The 19,007-nt window shown below is 37.8% G+C and overlaps 2 pseudogenes; both read left to right on the plus strand.

Moving 5' to 3' along the window:
* Positions 1 to 8,085: 8,085 nt before the first annotated feature.
* On the plus strand, positions 8,086 to 9,079 carry LOC102397400 (annotated as a pseudogene).
* Positions 9,080 to 17,432: 8,353 nt separating this feature from the next.
* LOC102397068 lies at positions 17,433 to 18,392 on the plus strand (annotated as a pseudogene).
* The last annotated feature ends 615 nt before the right edge of the window (positions 18,393 to 19,007 follow it).

A 19,007-nucleotide genomic window follows, 5' to 3' on the forward strand; every position in this document is an offset into this window, starting at 1 on the left:
CACTGAGTGGGATATTTTCTGCAACATCTCAACAATGTGGTTTATTCCTGTCACTTCATTCTTGCTGCTTTTTGGTCCTGACATAGCTTCTTGATTCTATTCTCCCTTTCCAGTTTTGCACACCTTTCAGTTATAAACACCTTTGAAGAACAAATGCAAGTTTTTAATTTTCCATTCATTTCTGACCACTCCACACTATTATCAAACACATTTCTGGTTCATCATACATTCTATAGTGATGTCTTTTATGGTACTCCTTATCATTAAAGAATACTTGTGGATATTCTATCAAAGTTATCAGAATGTTGAGAACACTTGCTTTGTGTTACATTGTACCATATTTATTGCCCTTAGATCTGATAATTATTGATGAGCAACAGTTTTATATGTGTTTATGGATTATTCTATTCTAGGTTTTACTCTTTTTTTTGTAGCAATTTGCAAAAAAAAAAAAAAAAAAAAAAACTTAAAAATCAGATTAAAATCTGACACCCAACAATAACTTAAAGCCTTTCAAAATTTGATTAGCCAATATACAGAAACAGCCTAAGGCATGTGGGATATATACACAATGGAATATTATTGAGCCATGAGAAAGAAATCAATCTTGTCATTTTGGACAACATGGAATAACCCAGAGACATTAGGTCAAGTGAAATAAGTTAAACAGAGAAAGACAAATACTGTATAATATCAGTTATATGTGAATCTGACAAATATGAACTCATAGAAACTGAAAGTAGAATGGTTTCTACCAGATGGTCAAGTAGGGCATAAGGAGATGCAAGTCAAAGAGTACACATTTCCAGTTGTAAGATAAATAGCTCTGGGGATCTAATATACAGAATAATGACTGAGGTTAATAATATTGTATTAGATGTTTCTTTTTTTAAATTCAATTCTTTTTTTTTTTTTTTTTTTTTTTTTTACCACATGCCATGTGGACCTTAGTTCCCTAACTAGGGATTGAACCTGAGACCCCTGAAGTGGAAGTGCAGAGTCTTAACCACTGGATTGCCAGGGAAGTCTATTTCATATATTTCTAAGAAAGTAAATCTTAAATGTTTTTACCATAAAAAGGAAATGGTAACTGTGTGACATGATGGAGGTGTTAGCTAAAGCCATAGTGGAAACCAATTTACAATATTAAATTGTATTAAATCAGTTGTATATAGTGAGTAAACTCCGGGAGTTGGTGATGGACAGGGAGGCCTGGCGTGCTGCTATTCATGGAATCGCAGAGTCGGACATGACTGAGCAACTGAACTGAACTGAACTGAAGCTTATACAATGTTATATGTCAATTATATCTCAAAGCTGAAAAAAGTAAACTTTATTAACAAATTTCATAGTATTTTTTCCTCAAAATGATATAACATTTAAAAACATTAAATACAATTTTTATTTCCTAGCAAATACAATTCAGAATTTATATAGAATTAAAATAATCTCAATAACACATGTATCTCTATATTGTTTCTCAACATACTTCTTATAATATTAGAGGAAATTAGGTCATTATTTTTCCTTGATAGACTTGTTAGGACTCGATTATGGCACTAATCTAACAGATGCTTTCATTCAGTCCACAAGTTAAAATATTAAAAATATTTTTGTTTTATGGGTGTATCATGATAGCTAAATACAGTTAGCAGAGGAAATGAAAACAGAAGCTTTTAAAGCTCACATGTGAACATTGTTCTCTGATTATCTATTAGTCTCATTGTGGAAATCACTTTAGAAAACTCTCTTAATGTATGTCTTTGTAATTTCCTGAAATTTTGAACTTTCAATTGACTTGACATGAAATTCACTGGAGCTGTGAAAAATCTATCACATCCTTGCTTGCAATGTATAATCTAATGAGAGCAATGAACCACATCCATGTGACCATATTAATCACTTGAGATCCAATGGAGAAAAGAGAGCAATTCTAATTGTTTATTTTTCCAATAGTTGATACTTGTGGGATGTTTCCAAAGGGAAGTAAGAATCATTAATTGTTTCACATGAGATTCTTGGCATCAACACCTAGAGTATAAAATCACCGTTAATATCAACCGTCTTTGCTAAGGATCATCAGCTTCAACAGAGGTCAGGACCAGTGATTCAAAATCACAAAAACAGAGACTTCTAGACTATGACCCTCAGCATCAAGAAATCCTGCAAGGTTAGTACTCAGAACTATCCACCATCACCATCAGAATAATTTTTACCTTCAGAATTTGAGGGAGACACACTTACCTTTGAAGTTTTGGGGAGGAGGTGGTGGTGGTAGTGGTTAGTCACTAAGTTGTGTCCAACTCTTTGTGACCCATGGGCTGCAGCATGCCAGATTCCTCTGTCCATGGGATTTCCTAGGCAAGAATACTGGAGTGGGTTGCCATTTCCTTATCCAGGGGATCTTCCCCACCCAGGGACTGAAACTGAGTCTCCTGCATTGCAGGTCAATTCTTTATCAACTGAGCCACCAGAGAAAGTGTGGGGAGGAGGATTTATCCCAGTCCTGAATTTAAAAATTTTAGGTCTTCTACAACGGCAACCCCTGTCCGCCATCCCCCAGGTTCACTGACAGATGTGGGTAGTTATTTTTCTGTCTCTATCTGTCTTCAGTCTAATAGTCACACTCCCTGAGCAATAAAGTTCCCCTTATCATACCTGTCTCCACTGGATAAAATTATGGCCAACATTTCTTTATTTAGTCACTTCAGCTCAGGCATTGTGAGAACCTTGTTCACTTATGTGGTATGGTGGTGTTTTAGTCACTTAGTCATGTCTGACTCTTGTGACCTCATGGACTGTAGCTTGCCAGACTCCTCTGTCCATGGGATTCTCCAGGCAAGAATACTGGAGTGGGTTGCCACTTCCTTCTCCAGGGAGTCTATGTTAACTCCTCACTAAACTTCTTTCAATAATTTTATTAAAATATCATATTTATTGATAATTTCTGTATGTGAGGCATGATCCCAAACACTACCTAGTACAGAAGAATAACCATAAAAAACAATAATTAATACAGATTTAGGTACGCATTATATGTAACATGTTGTTGTTGTCTAGTTGCTCAGTTGTGTCCGACTCTTTGTAATTCCGTGGACTGTAGCCTGCCAGGCTCTTCTGTCCTTGGGATTTCCCAGGCAAGAATACTGGAGTGGGTTGGCATTTCCATCTCCTGGGAGTTTTCCCAACCAGAAATTGAACCCGTGTTCTGGCATTGGCAGGCAAAATTTTTACCAGATAAAAAATGCATTTCTGGACACATAGAAAAATGGTCTTATTAACTGGAGCTTCCATTATTTAAGTTCTTAATTGAAGTGTATTGACTGTTAGTTCACAAGATAAAGGGGATAGAGAGAAAAAATCTAAAGGAATCTGATGAGTCAAAAATGACAGTGCACCATGCTTTTTTGTGAAATAATTAAATCATGTGACAGCTATTGGGACATTAATAAAAAGCTTATTGTCAGATGACATACATCTGTAAATAACAAAGAAATTGACTTGACTTTATTTAGAGACCATGGAAAATACTGTTAATTGATAAATAATATTAATAATTTAGAAAGCTAATAGCAAATAAAATAATTAAAATTTCCATTTTTACCATATGTGCTAATGTATGTAGAAAGGAGCAATAATTTTAAATTCTGGTCATGATTTAGAAATGAAAATATTGGTCAAATGAAAGATATAACAGAGACAAACTCAATAGGTGGAAAAAACATTAATATTTCTTACAAAGATCCAGTGACTGCACTAAGCTCCCTGTGAGAATCATGTAACTTAATTTTCACATGAAATGCATATTGGTGTTTTTGTTTTTTTAGAGTACATGTTTTTTTGGAGAGTTTTTTTTGGAGAGTACATGTAATTAACACAATATCACATGGGGAGTGAAACTTCTGTTAATTAATTATAGAAAGTTTACACCATTATTACTTAAATCTTTTGCAAATTTATATGACTATGAATAACATACACATCTAGAATATGGGAGGAAAGAAAAGGTCCTCAGAAATAAAAATAACAATGTTCATTCTGACTGATTTTAAAAATGCATAAATGGGTGTTTTCTCTTAAAAAGTGAGGAAGTCTTTGAATTCTAAGTATTGTGAAGTTTGTATGTCCATCTCTGGTTCAACCAGAATCATCATTTGTCTCCAAGAAGCAGGAGAGACTCAAGAGATTTCTGCTTTATGTATGTTGTCTGATGAGCAATCAAATAATGATCTCCACCATTATATCTACTACTGTGGGCAGGAATCCCTTAGAAGAAATGGAGTAGCCATCATAGTCAACAAAAGAGTCTGAAATGCAGTACTTGGATGCATAGCAAAAACAAAATAATGATCTCTGTTCATTTCCAAGGCAAACCACTCAATATCACGATAATCCAAAGTCTATGTTCCGACCAGTAATGCTGAGGAAGCTGAACGATTCTATGAAGACCTACAAGACCTTCTAGAACTAACACCCCCCAAAAATGTTCTTTTCATTATAGGGGACTGGAATGAAAAAGTAGGAAGTCAAGAAACACCTGGAGTAACAGGCAAATTTGGCCTTGGAGTACAGAATGAAGCAGGGCAAAGGCTAATAGAGTTTTGCCAAGAGCATGCACTGGTCATAGCAAACACCCTCTTCCAACAACACAAGAGAAGACTGTACACATGGACATCATCAGATGGTCAACACAGAAATCAGATTATATTCTTTGCAACCAAAGATGGAGAAATGCTATACAGTCAGCAAAAAAAAGACCAGGAGCTGACTGTGGCTCAGATCATGAACTCCTTATTGCCAAATTCAGACTTAAATTGAAAAAAGTGGAGAAAACTACTAGACCATTCAGTTCAGTTCAGTTCAGTTGCTCAGTCATGTCCAACTCTTTGTGACCCCATGAATCGCAGCACGCCAGGCCTCCCTGTCCATCACCAACTCCCAGAGTTCACCCAAACTCATGTGCATCAAGTCGGTGATGCCATTCAACCATCTCATCCTCTGTCGTCCCCTTTCTCCTCCTGCCCCCAATCCCTCCCAGCATCAGAGTCTTTTCCAATGAGTCAACTCTTTGCATGAGTGGCCAAAGTACTGGAGTTTCAGCTTTAGGATCAGTCCTTCCAATGAACACCCAGAACTGGTCGCCTTTAGGATGGACTGGTTGGATCTCCATGCAGTTCAAGGGACTCTCAGGAGTCTTCTCCAACACCACAGTTCAAAAGCATCAATTCTTTGGCACTCAGCTTTCTTCACAGTCCAACTCTCCCATCCATACATGACCACTGGAAAAACCATAGCCTTGACTAGATGGACCTTTGTTGGCAAAGTAATATCTCTGATTTTTAATATGCTGTCTAGGTTGCTCATAACTTTCGTTCCAAGTATGACCTAAATCAAATCCCTTATGATTATACAGTAGAAGAGAGAAATAGATTTAATGGACTAGATCTGATAGACAGAGTGCCAAATGAACTATGGACAGAGGTTTGTGACACTGTACAGGAGACAGGGAACAAGACCATCCCAAGAAGAAGAAATGCAAAAAGGCAAAGTGGCTGCCTGAGGAGGACTTAAAAATAGCTGTGGAAAGAAGAGAAGTGAAAAGCAAAGGAGAAAAGGAAAGATATAAGCATCTGAATGCAGAGCTCCAAAGAATAGCAAGAAGAGATGAGAAAGCTTTCCTCAGTAATTAATGCAAAGAAATAGAGGAAAATGATAGAATGGGAAAGACTAGAGATCTCTTCAAGAAAATTGGAGATACCAAGGGAACATTTCATGCAAAGATGGGCTCAATAAAGGACAGAAGTTGTATGGACCTAACAGAGGCAGAAGATATTAAGAAGAGGTGGCAAGAATACATAGAAGAAAATATATAAAGAAAATCTTCATGACCCAGATAATCATGATGGTGTGATCACTCATCTAGAGCCAGACATCCTGGAATATGAAGTCAAGTGGGCCGTAGGAAACATCACTACGAAGAAAGCTAATGGAGGTGATGGGATTACAGTTGAGCTATTTCAAATCCTAAAAGATGGTTCTGTGAAAGTGTTGCACTCAATATGTCAGCGAATTTGGAAAGCTCAGCAGTGGCCACAGGACTGGAAAAGGTCAGTTTTCATTCCATCCCAAAGAAAGGCAATACCAAAGGATGCTCAAACTACTGCACAATTGCACTCATCTCACACTCTAGTACAGTAATGCTCAAAATTCTCCAAGCCAGGCTCCAGCAATACGTGAACCATGAACTTCCAGATGTTCAAGTTGGTGTTAGAAAAGGCAGAGGAGCCAGAGATCAAATTGCCAACATCTGTTGGAGCGTCCAAAAAGCAAGAGAGTTCCAGAAAAACATCTATTTCTGTTTTTTTGTTTTTTTTTTTTATGGATTTTTTTTGCTTGTTTTTTTTTTTTAATTTTATTTTATTTTTAGACTTTACATAACTGTATTAGTTTTGCCAAATATCAAAATGAATCTGCCACAGGTATACATGTGTTCCCCATCCCGAATCCCCCTCCCTCCTCCCTCCCCATTCCATCCCTCTGGGTCGTCCCAGTGCACCAGCCCCAAGCATCCAGTATCGTGCATCAAACCTGGACTGGCAACTCGTTTCATACATGATATTTTACATGTTTCAATGCCATTCTCCCAAATCTTCCCACCCTCTCCCTCTCTCACAGAGTCCATAAGACTGTTCTATACATCAGTGTCTCTTTTGCTGTCTCGTACACAGGGTTATTGTTACCATCTTTCTAAATTCCATATATATGCGTTAGTATACTGTATTGGTGTTTTTCTTTCTGGCTTACTTCACTCTGTATAATAGGCTCCAGTTTCATCCACCTCATTAGAACTGATTCAAATGTATTCTTTTTAATGGCTGATTAATACTCCATTGTGTATATGTACCACAGCTTTCTTATCCATTCATCTGCTGATGGACATCTAGGTTGCTGTTTTATAGACTATGCCAAAGCCTTTGACTGTGTGGATCACAATAAACTTGGATAATTCTGAAAGAGATGGGAATACCAGACCACCTGACCTGCCTCTTGAGAAACTTATATGCAGGTCAGGAAGCAACAGTTAGAAGTGGACATGGAACAACAGACTGGTTCCAAATAGGAAAAGGAGTACGTCAAGGCTGTATATTGCTACCCCGCTTATTTATCTTATATGCAGAGTACATCCTGAGAAACGCTGGGCTGGAGGAAGCACAAGCTGGAATCAATTGCCAGGAGAAATATCAATAACCTTAGATATGCAGATGACACCACCCTTATGGCGGAAAGTGAGGAAGAACTAAAGAGCCTCTTGATGAAAGTGAAAGAGGAAAGTGAAAAAGTTGTCTTAAAGCTCAACATTCAGAAAACTAAGATCAGAGCATCTGGTCCCATCACTTCATGGCAAATAGATGGGGAAACAATGGAATCAGTGGCTGACTTTATTTTTTCTGGGCTCCAAAATCACTGCAGATGGTGACTGCAGCCATGAAATTAAAAGATGCTTACTCCTTGGAAGGAAAGTTATGACAAACCTAGATACCTTATTAAAAAACAGAGATATTACTTTGTCCACAAAGGTCCATCTAGTCAGGGCTATGGTTTTTCCAGTAGTCATATATGGATGTGAGAGTTGGACTACAAAGAAAGCTGAGCACTAAAGAGTTGATGCTTTTGAACTGTGTTTTTGGAGAAGACTCTTGAGATTCTCCTGGACTGCAAGGAGATCTAACCAGTCCATCCTAAAAGAGATCAGTCCTTCGTGTTCATTGGAAGTTCTGATGTTGAAGATGAAACTCCAATACTTTGACCACCTGATGCGAAAAGCTGACTCGTTGGAAAAGACCCTGATGCTGGGAAAGATTGAGGGCAGGAGGAGAAGGGAAAGCTAAAGGATGAGATGGTTGGATGGCATCACTGACTCAATGGATATGAGTTTGGGTGAACTCTGGGAGTTGGTGATGGACAGGGAGGCCTGCCGTGCTGTGGTTCATGGGGTCACAAAGAGTTGGACATGACTGAGCAACTGAACTGAAGTGAACTGAACAGAATCTATCCCTCCCCCTCATAACATACACTCACATGACCATGTCTGCTCACACATGTACACTCATTTTCTCATTTTAAACTTAAAACCTTGGAGAGGATAATGGACCCTGAAAATCACTCCTAAGTGACTGATTTCCTCCTTGCTGGGTTCACAGAACAGTCACAACCCCAGCTGACTCTTTTCCTCCTCTTCTTAGGAATCTATGGGTCATAGTGGTGGGGAACCTGGGCATGATCACATTCTTTGGGCTCAGTTCTCACCTTCACACCCCTATGTACTATTTCTTCATCAACTTGTCTTTATTGATCTCTCTCATTCCACTATCATTGCCCCCAAAATGCTGATGAACCTTGTGATAGAGAAGAATATCATTTTTTACCCTGAATGCATGGCTCAGCTCTATTTCTTCCTGATTTTTGCTTTTGCAGAGTGTCATGTGTTGGCTGTAATGGCATATGACTGCTATGATGCCATCTGCAAATCCTTGCTTTAGAATGTCACACTGTCTTATCACTTCTGCTTCTGCCTTACAATGGGAGTTTATATTTAAGAATAATTGAATCCACAATCCACACAGGATTTTTGTTGAGACTCCTTTTCTGCAAGAACCATGTGTTTAACCATTATTTCTGTGATCTCTTCCCACTCTTGGAGCTCTCCTGTTCCAGCATCTATGTCAATAAATTATCGGTTACATTCTTCAGTTTATTTAACATCTTGACTCCTGCCTTAGCTATTCTTGCCTCATATATCTTCATCATCTCCAGCATCCTCCACGTTTGTTCCACTGAGGGCAGGACCAAAGCCTTCAGCACTTGCAGTTCCCACATCTCAGCTGTTGCTCTCTTCTATGATTCTGCAGCATCCATATACCTGCAGCCATCATCTGTGAGCTCCATGGGCCAAGGGAAAGTGCTCTCTGTGTTTTATTCCATCATTGTTCCCATGCTAAACCCTCTGATCTATAGTCTGCAAAATAGGGATATCAAATTTGCCCTGAAAAAAACAGTAGACAGTAGAAAGTGTAGATGAGTAGAAACAACATAATGATAACATATCAGTTACTTGGTTCCCTAAGATATGTTATGTGTTATGATTATTTTTTATGAAAAATAAATCATACTTGCCTATATAACACACTTCCAAGATTTTATCCAGGGCACTTCTTGAACCTATATTGCAATATTTATATATAAAATCATAAGCTGTAATTATGAATAAAGTTAAAAAACTCCTGAAGATAAAGGAGTCTTAGTTTTTTATTTTTAATGATAATCCATACAGGAAGAAGATGAAGATTTTGAAGTTAATCATAGTAATCTATATAGTTAATTTTATGAATGATAAAACACAATGTCCAGCATTTAAATGGATAACTTTATTTGATATTCACAGTATTATATAAGCAAGTGATCATATTGTTTTTGTTAGGAGGAGGATGAAATTGAATGGCAGTTAGTTTGAGTAAATGCCATGGTCCCAAACATGATCTACACATCAAGCAAACTCAGTTCCCTATAAGACTGAGTTTCTTTCCTCCAGATCTCTTCCATGCTTTTTCCTCTTTATTTCTTCTGATATCATTAAAATAATAAAACACATTCAAACTTGACTTCATCAAAGCAAAAGATTCATTACAGTCTGAGACTTGGGGCTTCCCAGGTGACACTGGTGGTAAAGAATCTGCCTTTAAATGCAGGAGACACAAGAGATGCAGGTTCAATCCCTGGGTTGGAAAGATCCCCTGGAGTAGGTAATGGTAACCCACTCCAGTATTCTTGCTTGGAAAATTCCATGGAGAGGGGAGCCTGACAGGATACAGTCATGGGTCCCCAAAGAGCTGGACATGACTGAGCAACTGAGCACACGTTAGAGACCTAATTGTTATACTTGATATAATAAAGCAATATATAGCAACGATTTTTATAAAACATCCTTAACATTATTGTCTGATCCTTAGACATGGAATAGCTATTTATGGAAGCAGATGCTCATGAAAGCCAACATTCCAGCTAAGCTGTATTACTGTCATATGGTTCATGCTCTTTCCTCCCATAGCTTACAAATAATCACCATTTAATGTCAATTGTATCTTTGAAATATCTTTTCTCCTATCCTGTTTTATTGTATTTCTGCTTCTAAGCATCTAACATCTTATATCTATCAATTTGCATGATATTCTAAGTACTCAGTTGTTTTCTGTCTCTTTCCTTCAAATGATCTTACTATTTACCAGATTGATTTTATTTGCCTAGTGTGCCATCTTATCTGATATAACAAGTACAGGTGCAATGATAGAATTAAAACAATGGCTATGATCTCTTAATAATTTTTTTTTATAATTGTAAAATCATTTATTAAAGACCTGGTTAAATACTTCCCATTTCTGAACTCTTTCTCTGTTGGTTTAATCCTGAGATTCAACTGTACAAGCCTAGCTGATGATCACAGCCATATGATCTAGCAGCGTCCTGTGAACTGTTGTTGTTCAGAGCTAAGTCATGTCTGACTCTTTGTGACCCCATGAACTGCAGCATGCCAGGCTTCTCTGTCCTTCACTATCTCCCTGAATTTGCTCAAATTCATGTCCATTGAGTCGGTAATGCCATCCAACCATCTCATCCTCTATTGTCCCCTTCTCCTCCCACCTTCAATCTTTCCCAGCATCAGGGTCTTTTCTAATGAGTAGGTTCTTCACAGCAGGTGGCCAGAGTATTGGAGCTTCAGCTTCAGCATCAGTCCTTCCAATGAGCAGTTCTCTCAGCAGCAGCCACAAAAGTCAGGGTTCCAGACAAAGGTATGATCTCCCTTCCAGGAAATACTTGAAAGCTGGAGCTAGGGACAGGGAGAGTGCAGACCTGCTGCCCTGTTACCTATATCCCGAAGAGTATTTCAATAAGCCGTCAATATGTGTCTCCTTAGATGCCTATTCCTCTTGCCTATGCTTAAAAATAAGCAAAAGAACCTCTTTCACAAGAAGCCCAGGTGCTTTTCTAAAAGTCATGTGCCTTGAGCTGAGCTCTGGGGTTGGTTAGTCTATCTGTTTATAAGTTTTAAGAACTGTGTCTCAGGGACTTCCCTGGTGGCCCAATGGTTCACGATCTGTCTTCCAATGCAGGGGAAATGGGTTGAATCTTTCCTCTGGGAACTAAGAGTCCCACATGCCATGGGGCAACAAAGCCCACATGCTGCAACTAGAGAGACCTGTGCACCACAACTGCTGAACTTGCATGCCACAATGAAGACTCAGCAGTCAAAAAAAAAAAAGATGTTTTTTAAAGAACTGGCTCTCGATTCATTATAGCATTGTGGGTCTCATGATCACTAACCATGCTGACTTTACAGATAACTGTTTTGTGGGCTTCTCTCTTGGGTTCAGGTCTTACCATTTGGGGTGCCAGATGGGGTTCAAGCTGTTAGCTTCTCAAGCAGAAACTCAAGGTTCTGAGGTATGCTGACTGTGGGTTGCTGCAGCAAGCTGTGGTTTATGACAAGATTGTGTCTCAGCCTCTCATATCCACTTCAGTGTGGCCTTTTCTTGTTTCCCCAATGGATAAGAATTAATCAGCTAGTTCTCCTTCCCCCAGAAAGCACCACACAGGAAATAACTTTATATATAGCTGTAGATTCACTGTATCCATGGGTGAAGGTGAGTTCTGTATGTTACTACTTTGAAACACACCACCCATGTGCATTTTTCTTTTAGTACACGACCCATTAATCAAACAACAGCTAGTAATTTTTTTGCATTGAGGTTTGATATATGGAAATTTTTTGTGTTTTCAAGCATTTATGCACATTTAAAACTTAAAAAGTGTTACGAAAGGTAAAAATGTGAATGTGTGTGTGTTAGTTGCTCAGTTATGTCCAACTCTTTGTGAACCCATGGACTGTAGCCCACTAGACTCTTCTGTCCATGGAATTCTCCAGGCAAGAATACTGGAGTGGGTTGCCATTTCCTTCTCCAGGGGATGTTCCTGACCCAGGGATTGAACCTGGGTTTCCTGCTTTGCAGGAGATTCTTTACTGTCTGAGTCACCAGGGAAGGCCTAACACACATATACAAATTTTAAAAGTACTAAGAAAGATAAAAATTTAAAGCCTCCTTAGTAATTTTCTCTAAGAAGGCAATGGCACCCCACTCCAGTACTCTTGCCTGGAAAATCCTATGGATGGAGGAGCCTGGTAGGCTGCAGTTGCATGGGGTCGCTGAGAGTCGGACACGACTGAGCAACTTCACTTTTCACTTTAGGGATTTTCTATGGATCTCTATCTGAGAACTAGTGGAAGATGTGGTATTAAAATATTAGAATAGATGTCAGAGTATTTCCAAAACACAAAAAATAGAAATCAAGGACTTGTAGAAAGAGACTTACTACAAATGAGAAAAAATTTAATGAATACTAGGATTTGTTAAACTCAGATTCAACCTTATATTAATTTCTTTAAAAAATTAAAAAAAAAAAAAAAAAACTCTTCCTGATGTACAATTAGCATGCTCTAGGATCTTTAGTTTGCATTTCACAGGAGTGGGCTTTAGACAATTCTTCTTTATTTTCAAATTTAATTGCAATTAGGCTTAGTTGCAATTAGGTTTCAGTGTGTATCACACACACCCACACCCACACACACACACCATGGTGCCTTAAAGATCTTCAGGACTGGTTCAGTGGCTCACTGCCGCACATAAACTTCTTTTAAATTATAATCTGCTACACCATCTAGTTTCCATCCATCTCTTGGTCGCAGACAATAGCTCCAGATCGATCTTGCATCTTCATCCCTCAGCCATCAGAAGAAAAGATGTGGAAGAAGAGGAAACGTCCCCTAACTTGAAGATCACCACTTGAAGCGACAGACTTTACCTCTTCCTATTTCCCTTTGGTGCAATTTGGCAAGGCGATCAAACACGGCTGGAAAAGAGGTTAAGAAAATACCAAGGTGTCTGGATAGCCACATGTCCAACTAAGATTCAGGGCATTTATTATTGAGGAAAAATGGGAGAATGAAAATTAGGAATAACTAACAATCTCCTCCACTCTTTCAATATTTACATTTAGTCCTAGACATCTGTATATTGTTTCATCTAGAGTCAACATTTGAATTTCCCGGTTCATCTGAGGAGAATGGCAATATGAAATTGATTAAAACAAAATGTTTAGGGCATAAATAAAATATACTACTATTTTCATAACTGCTAGTAGCCGCTACAAAGCTCTTAAGTTGTTCCAGGTAGTTTCTGTAAGATCTCAACATTTCTGGGTTCATCCCTATGACCTCGGCATGCTGCTTTTCTATCCTGAAATGACTTGACTCCATTCTTCTTTTTCAGATTTACACACCTTTCAATTCTACACACCTTTCAAAACCAAATACCAGTATTTAATTATCCATGCATTTCTGATCACTCTATTATCAGGCACACTTCCAGTTCTTCACGAATACTAAAATAATCCAAATATTTTTTTGTTTTCTGAGTATATCACAATATCTAACCACAATTAGTATTATATATGAAAAAAAAATTCATGTCTTACATATAAAGTTTATTTCCCTCAATTTTCTACTTTTCACCTAGTAGGAAATCACTTTATTGATAGTTTGACATGAAATTCACTGACACGCTAACAAAATGTGTCACATCCTTCTTTACAATACAGAATCCAACAAGAGCACTGACATACCTATGTGATGCTGTTAAACACATGAGAGCCAAAGAGGGGAAAGCAAAATTCTTATTGCTTCTTTTCCCAAGAGTTGATACTTGTGAGATACGAACCTAGTGGGAGTTCACTCTCATTTTTCCTAATTAGACTCTGAATCAATACCCAGAGTATAAAATTGCCATTCATATCAACCAATCTTTACCAAGAGCCATTGCTTTCATCAGAGGTCAGGACACATCATTACCATGGAGGCTATTAGGCTATGACACCCCAGCACCTAACAGCCCTGCAAGGTTAGTATTCAGAACTATCCACCAGCATCATCAGAGTTTCTTTTTCCCTTCAGAGAAATTGGGGAGAAACACATAGGTCTGAAATTTCGGGGAACAAGGAGTGTGTGTCTGAATCCCAGTCCTGACTTTTATGATTTCAAATCATCTGCTGTGGCTCTGCGCTAAGTGCTAAGTCACTTCAGTTGTGTCCAGCTCTTTGTGACCTCATGGACTGTAGCCTGCCAGGCTCCTCTGCCCATGGTGATTCTCCAGACAAGAATACTGGAGTGGGTGGCTATGCCCTCCTCCAGGGGACCTTCCTAACCCAGGGATAGAACCTGCGTCTCTTACATGTACTTGCATTGGCAGGCAGGTTCTTCACTATTAGCACCACCTGGGAAGCCCTCTGTGGCTGCCCCCAAGTGCAATTACAAATGCAGCTAGCTTTTTTTTTTTTTTAATCACTATCTGTCCTCACTCTAATATTCACACTACATTATGAGCAAGGAGAGGACGAGATGGTTGGATGTCATCACTGACTCAATGGACATGAGTTTGAGCAAGCTCTGGGAAATGGTGAAGGACAGGGAAGCCTGGCTTGCTGCAGTCCACGGGGTCGCATAGAATCAGACACAACTGAGCAACTGAACGACAAATGAGCAAGGACTACTTTATGAGAAAGGATACTTAGCTGTCCCTGACTGAATAAAATTATGACCAATACTTCCTTCTCTACTCACTTCGATGGAGGTAGTGTGAGAACTTTTTTCACTTATGGGGAGTCTATATTAATGTATCACTGAGCATCTTTCAAATGGTTTTATTAAAAACTCATGTTTATTGATACTTGCTGTATGTAAGGCAACATGCAAACATTGTATTGAGTAAACACTCTAGTGCAGAAGAAAAATCAATAAATAATCCATAATAATTGATTCAGGTTTATTTATGTACTAAATATAACATAAGAAATATATTCATGGGCACATAGAAAATTTTCTTATCAACTGGGTCTTCCACGGTTAAAGTCCTTAACTAAAGGGTCTTTAAAATCAAGTACATTTTATAAGATAAAGGGAATAGAGTGAGAAGAGCTAAAGAAATTTGTTGAGTCAAAAATGAGAGCCTATTATGCTCTTTTGTGAAATAATTAAATCATGTCATACCTGTTGAAGCATTAAAAAGAAAACTTTTCTTGTCAGATGATGTGAATCTTGGAATGGCAAAGAATTTGTCTTGACTTTATTTGAAAACCATGGAAAATATTCATAATTTAAGAAGTTAATATTCAGTAAAAAAATTTCAAGCTCTATATTACCATATGTGTTAATGCAGAAAGGAGCAACAAGAAGATGTGCTAAAGAAAAGAAAACTTAAAACTCTGGCCATGATTAAAGAATAAAAGTGTTGGTCAAATAAAGCATCTTATAGAGAGAAGCTGAATAGATTAACAATAAAATAACATTGACATTTTTTTAACAAGAGCTAGGGACAGGGCTAAGCTCTTTGTAAGAATCATTTTACTTAATTTTCACATAAAACAGATTTTTGCTTTTTCAGAGTTGGAGAGCACACCTGATTATCTCAAGATCATGTGGCAAGTATGGGGTTCAGGGAGGTTTCAATGCACTAATTCTAACTTAGTATCAGGGATTATGTGTGTGTGTTTAGTCACTAAGCATGTCCAACTCTTTGCGACCTCATAGACAACAGCCCGCCAGACTCCTCTGTTCATGGGATTCTCCAGGCAAGAATACTGGAGTGGGTTGCCATTTCCTACTTTAGGGGATCTTCCCAACACAGGGATCAAACCCAAGTCTCCTGTGTGTCCTGTACTGCAAGCAGATTCTTATAAAAATTACAAAACCATGAAACAGTGAAACTGAGATGTTAAAGATTAAACGTCAAGCATCAAGCATTTCTTGTTATTAACAATGCCTGCTAAGTAAGTAGTTATTCAGAATGAAATCAACATTTTGATTGTAAGATCTGAATATTTTGATGGTTGGAGTGTTTTATTGTGAAATGAAATATTTCTCCAATAGTTTCAAGCAGTTATTTTTCTCCACTCTATTGATGACATATAAAACAAGCCCAATAACTCTTAAATAAAGCAATATGTTGAACTATGAGATACCTGTCAGGTGTCATATGAGTTTTTATTTTTCTAGAAAAATATCCTCAGTTATTTCATCCATTCTAATATGGAAAAATTTTTATCATAGTTCTGAAATTTTCCAATTTTTTTCTCTCACATAAAGTATTGTATCTTGAACTGAACAGATTAATCCAACAATTGAGTTTTAACTAAGATTATGATTTTCCATTTTATAGAATCTAATCATTATCTGTACAAATGTAAACTGAAAGTGAGTTGATCTTTAAACAAAAAACACATCCTAAAGTTAACCAATACTAAATTTAAATTAGAATTTCTATTTGTATTTTGTTTGTGTTCTACTAATCCACATCTCTATCATTTTTGAATTCCATAAAGAACATCTGCAAAATACAGGATAATATTAATAAAAAAGACCAAAATAAATGAGACATAGTATTTGATCTCAAAAATGGATCTCATATTTGGGGGGAATATAAATAGTTTTCTCACCTCTTCCATCAACCTTGAAGTGCAAATTGCATGGAATAAACTTTGCACACTGATCCCCTGGTCACAGTGGTAGAATACATAACCTATACTGAGGTCATTATATTCTGACCCCCAAGATTATAAAAATTAGAATAAAGGAGGAAGGTTCCTGAGTCTGGAAAAGCTGCTGAGGTAGAAGGATGATGTCTGCCACACAGTTATGTATCTGCCCTCTGGGATCAAAGTCCAGGGAGAAGGAAGTTGGGACATTAAAGCTGTAGACATCAGGTGAAATGATAGTTTCCCATTCCTTCAAATATTTTGGGTTATGATTCTAGTAAGGAAAATAGCTGAAATTAATACAATTGTTTTTCATAGATTTATGAATCCTCTGTTAATTTATTAGAGAAAGCACACACTATTCTTACATATTCTGAGTGAAATAAAAATACCATGCCATTTTACATGAATATCATTAAGACATACGTAAAGATTATGGGAATAAAGAAAAAGTCTTCAGAGGTCTCAGTAGTAATGTTCACCCTGATTTTAACAATCTACAATCAGTATTTTCTCTTAAAATCTTATGAAGTATCTTAATTATAAATTTCGTGAAGAAGTTTGTATTTTTTTTTTTTTTCTGGTTCAACTAGGATCATTGTCTCAGAGAAGCAGGAGAAAATTAGGAGACCTCTGCATCATGAGTCTCTTTTGATGAGACATCAAATAATGACCTTCCCAAAATTACTCTCCCCAGCACCCACTCACATGTACACATGTACACACACACACTCACACACATGCACACATGGGCATAAAATCTACTCATTTTCTCTTTCAACTTAGAACTGATTGAGAACATAATGGACCCTGGAAATCATTTCTCAGTGACTGAGTTCATCCTCGCTGGACTCACAGAACAGCCACAACTCCAGCTGCCCCTTTTCCTCCTCTTCCTAGGAATCTATGTGGTCATGATGGTGGGGAACCTGGGCATGATCACACTGACTGGGCTCAGTTCTCACCTGCACACCCCCATGTACTATTTCCTCAGCAACTTGTCCTTTATTGATCTCTGTCAGTCCACTGTCATTACCCCCAAAATGCTGGTGAACTTCGTGACAGAGAAGAATATTATTTCCTATCCTGAATGCATGACTCAACTTTATTTCTTCATCATTTTTGCTATTTCAGAAAGTCACATGCTGGCTGCAATGGCATATGACCGCTATGTTGCCATCTGCAACCCTTTGCTTTACAATGTCACCATGTCTTATCACATCTGCTTCTGCCTCATGATAGGTGTTTATATTTTGGGCATCACTGGATCCACAATCCATACAGGATTTATGTTGAGACTCTTTTTATGCAACACCAATATTATTAACCATTATTTCTGTGATCTCTTTCCACTCTTGGAGCTATCCTGTTCCAGCATCTATGTCAATGAATTATTGGTTATATTCTTAAGTGCATTTAAAATTTTGATTCCTGCCTTAGTTATTCTTTCTTCCTACATCTTCATCTTCTAGAGCATCCTCCAAATCCACTTCAAGGAGGGCAGGTCCAAAGCCTTCAGCACCTGCAGCTCTCACATCTCAGCTGTTGCTATTTTCTATGGATCTGCTGCATTCATGTACCTGCAGCCATCATCAATCAGCTCTATGGACCAAGGAAAAGTGTCCTCTGTGTTTTATACCATCATTGTGCCCATGCTAAACCCCCTGATCTATAGCCTATGGAATAGGGATGTCAAATTTGTGCTGAAAAAAATTCTAGACTGTGCAAAACATGTAGGAACAGAGCCAATATCATGATCCATATCAGGCATGTGGACTGCTGAGGAATACCAATTCTTAATTATATAGAATATATTTAATAGAGAAACCTCTGTCCTTAATTTATCCTTTTGTAATAGGTATTAGTAACTTGTTTTCCAGCTAACATATTATTTGGACTCTGAGAGGTAAATACTTTGGAGATCAGGTCAGAACTAATAAGTAATAGAGCAGATTATTTTAAATTAATAAAAATTCTAAGATGTTGCAGCTTATGTTCCCCAGTTATGAATCCATTAGGATACCTATTCAAATTTGTATGTCTCTGTTGTTGTTCAGTCAATCAGTCATGTCTGACTCTTTGTAACCCCAACGACCGCAGCACACCAAGCTTACCTGTCCTTCGCCAACTCCTGGAGTTTGTTCAAACTCATGTCCATAGAGTCAGCGATGCCATCCAACTGTTGACCATCTCATCCTCTGTTGTCCCCTTTTCCTCCTTACTTCAATCTTTCCCAGCATCAGGGTCTTTTCCAATGAGTTGGCTATTTGCCTCATATGGCCAAAGTATGTCTCTCTGAGTTTACTCCTGTTTTATTTTCATATTATGTTTCATTACATTAAATATTAGACCACCTTAGTATGAAGTTTAAA

This window comes from Bubalus bubalis, chromosome 5, assembly GCF_019923935.1.
Source record: "Bubalus bubalis isolate 160015118507 breed Murrah chromosome 5, NDDB_SH_1, whole genome shotgun sequence".
NCBI lineage: Eukaryota > Metazoa > Chordata > Mammalia > Artiodactyla > Bovidae > Bubalus > Bubalus bubalis.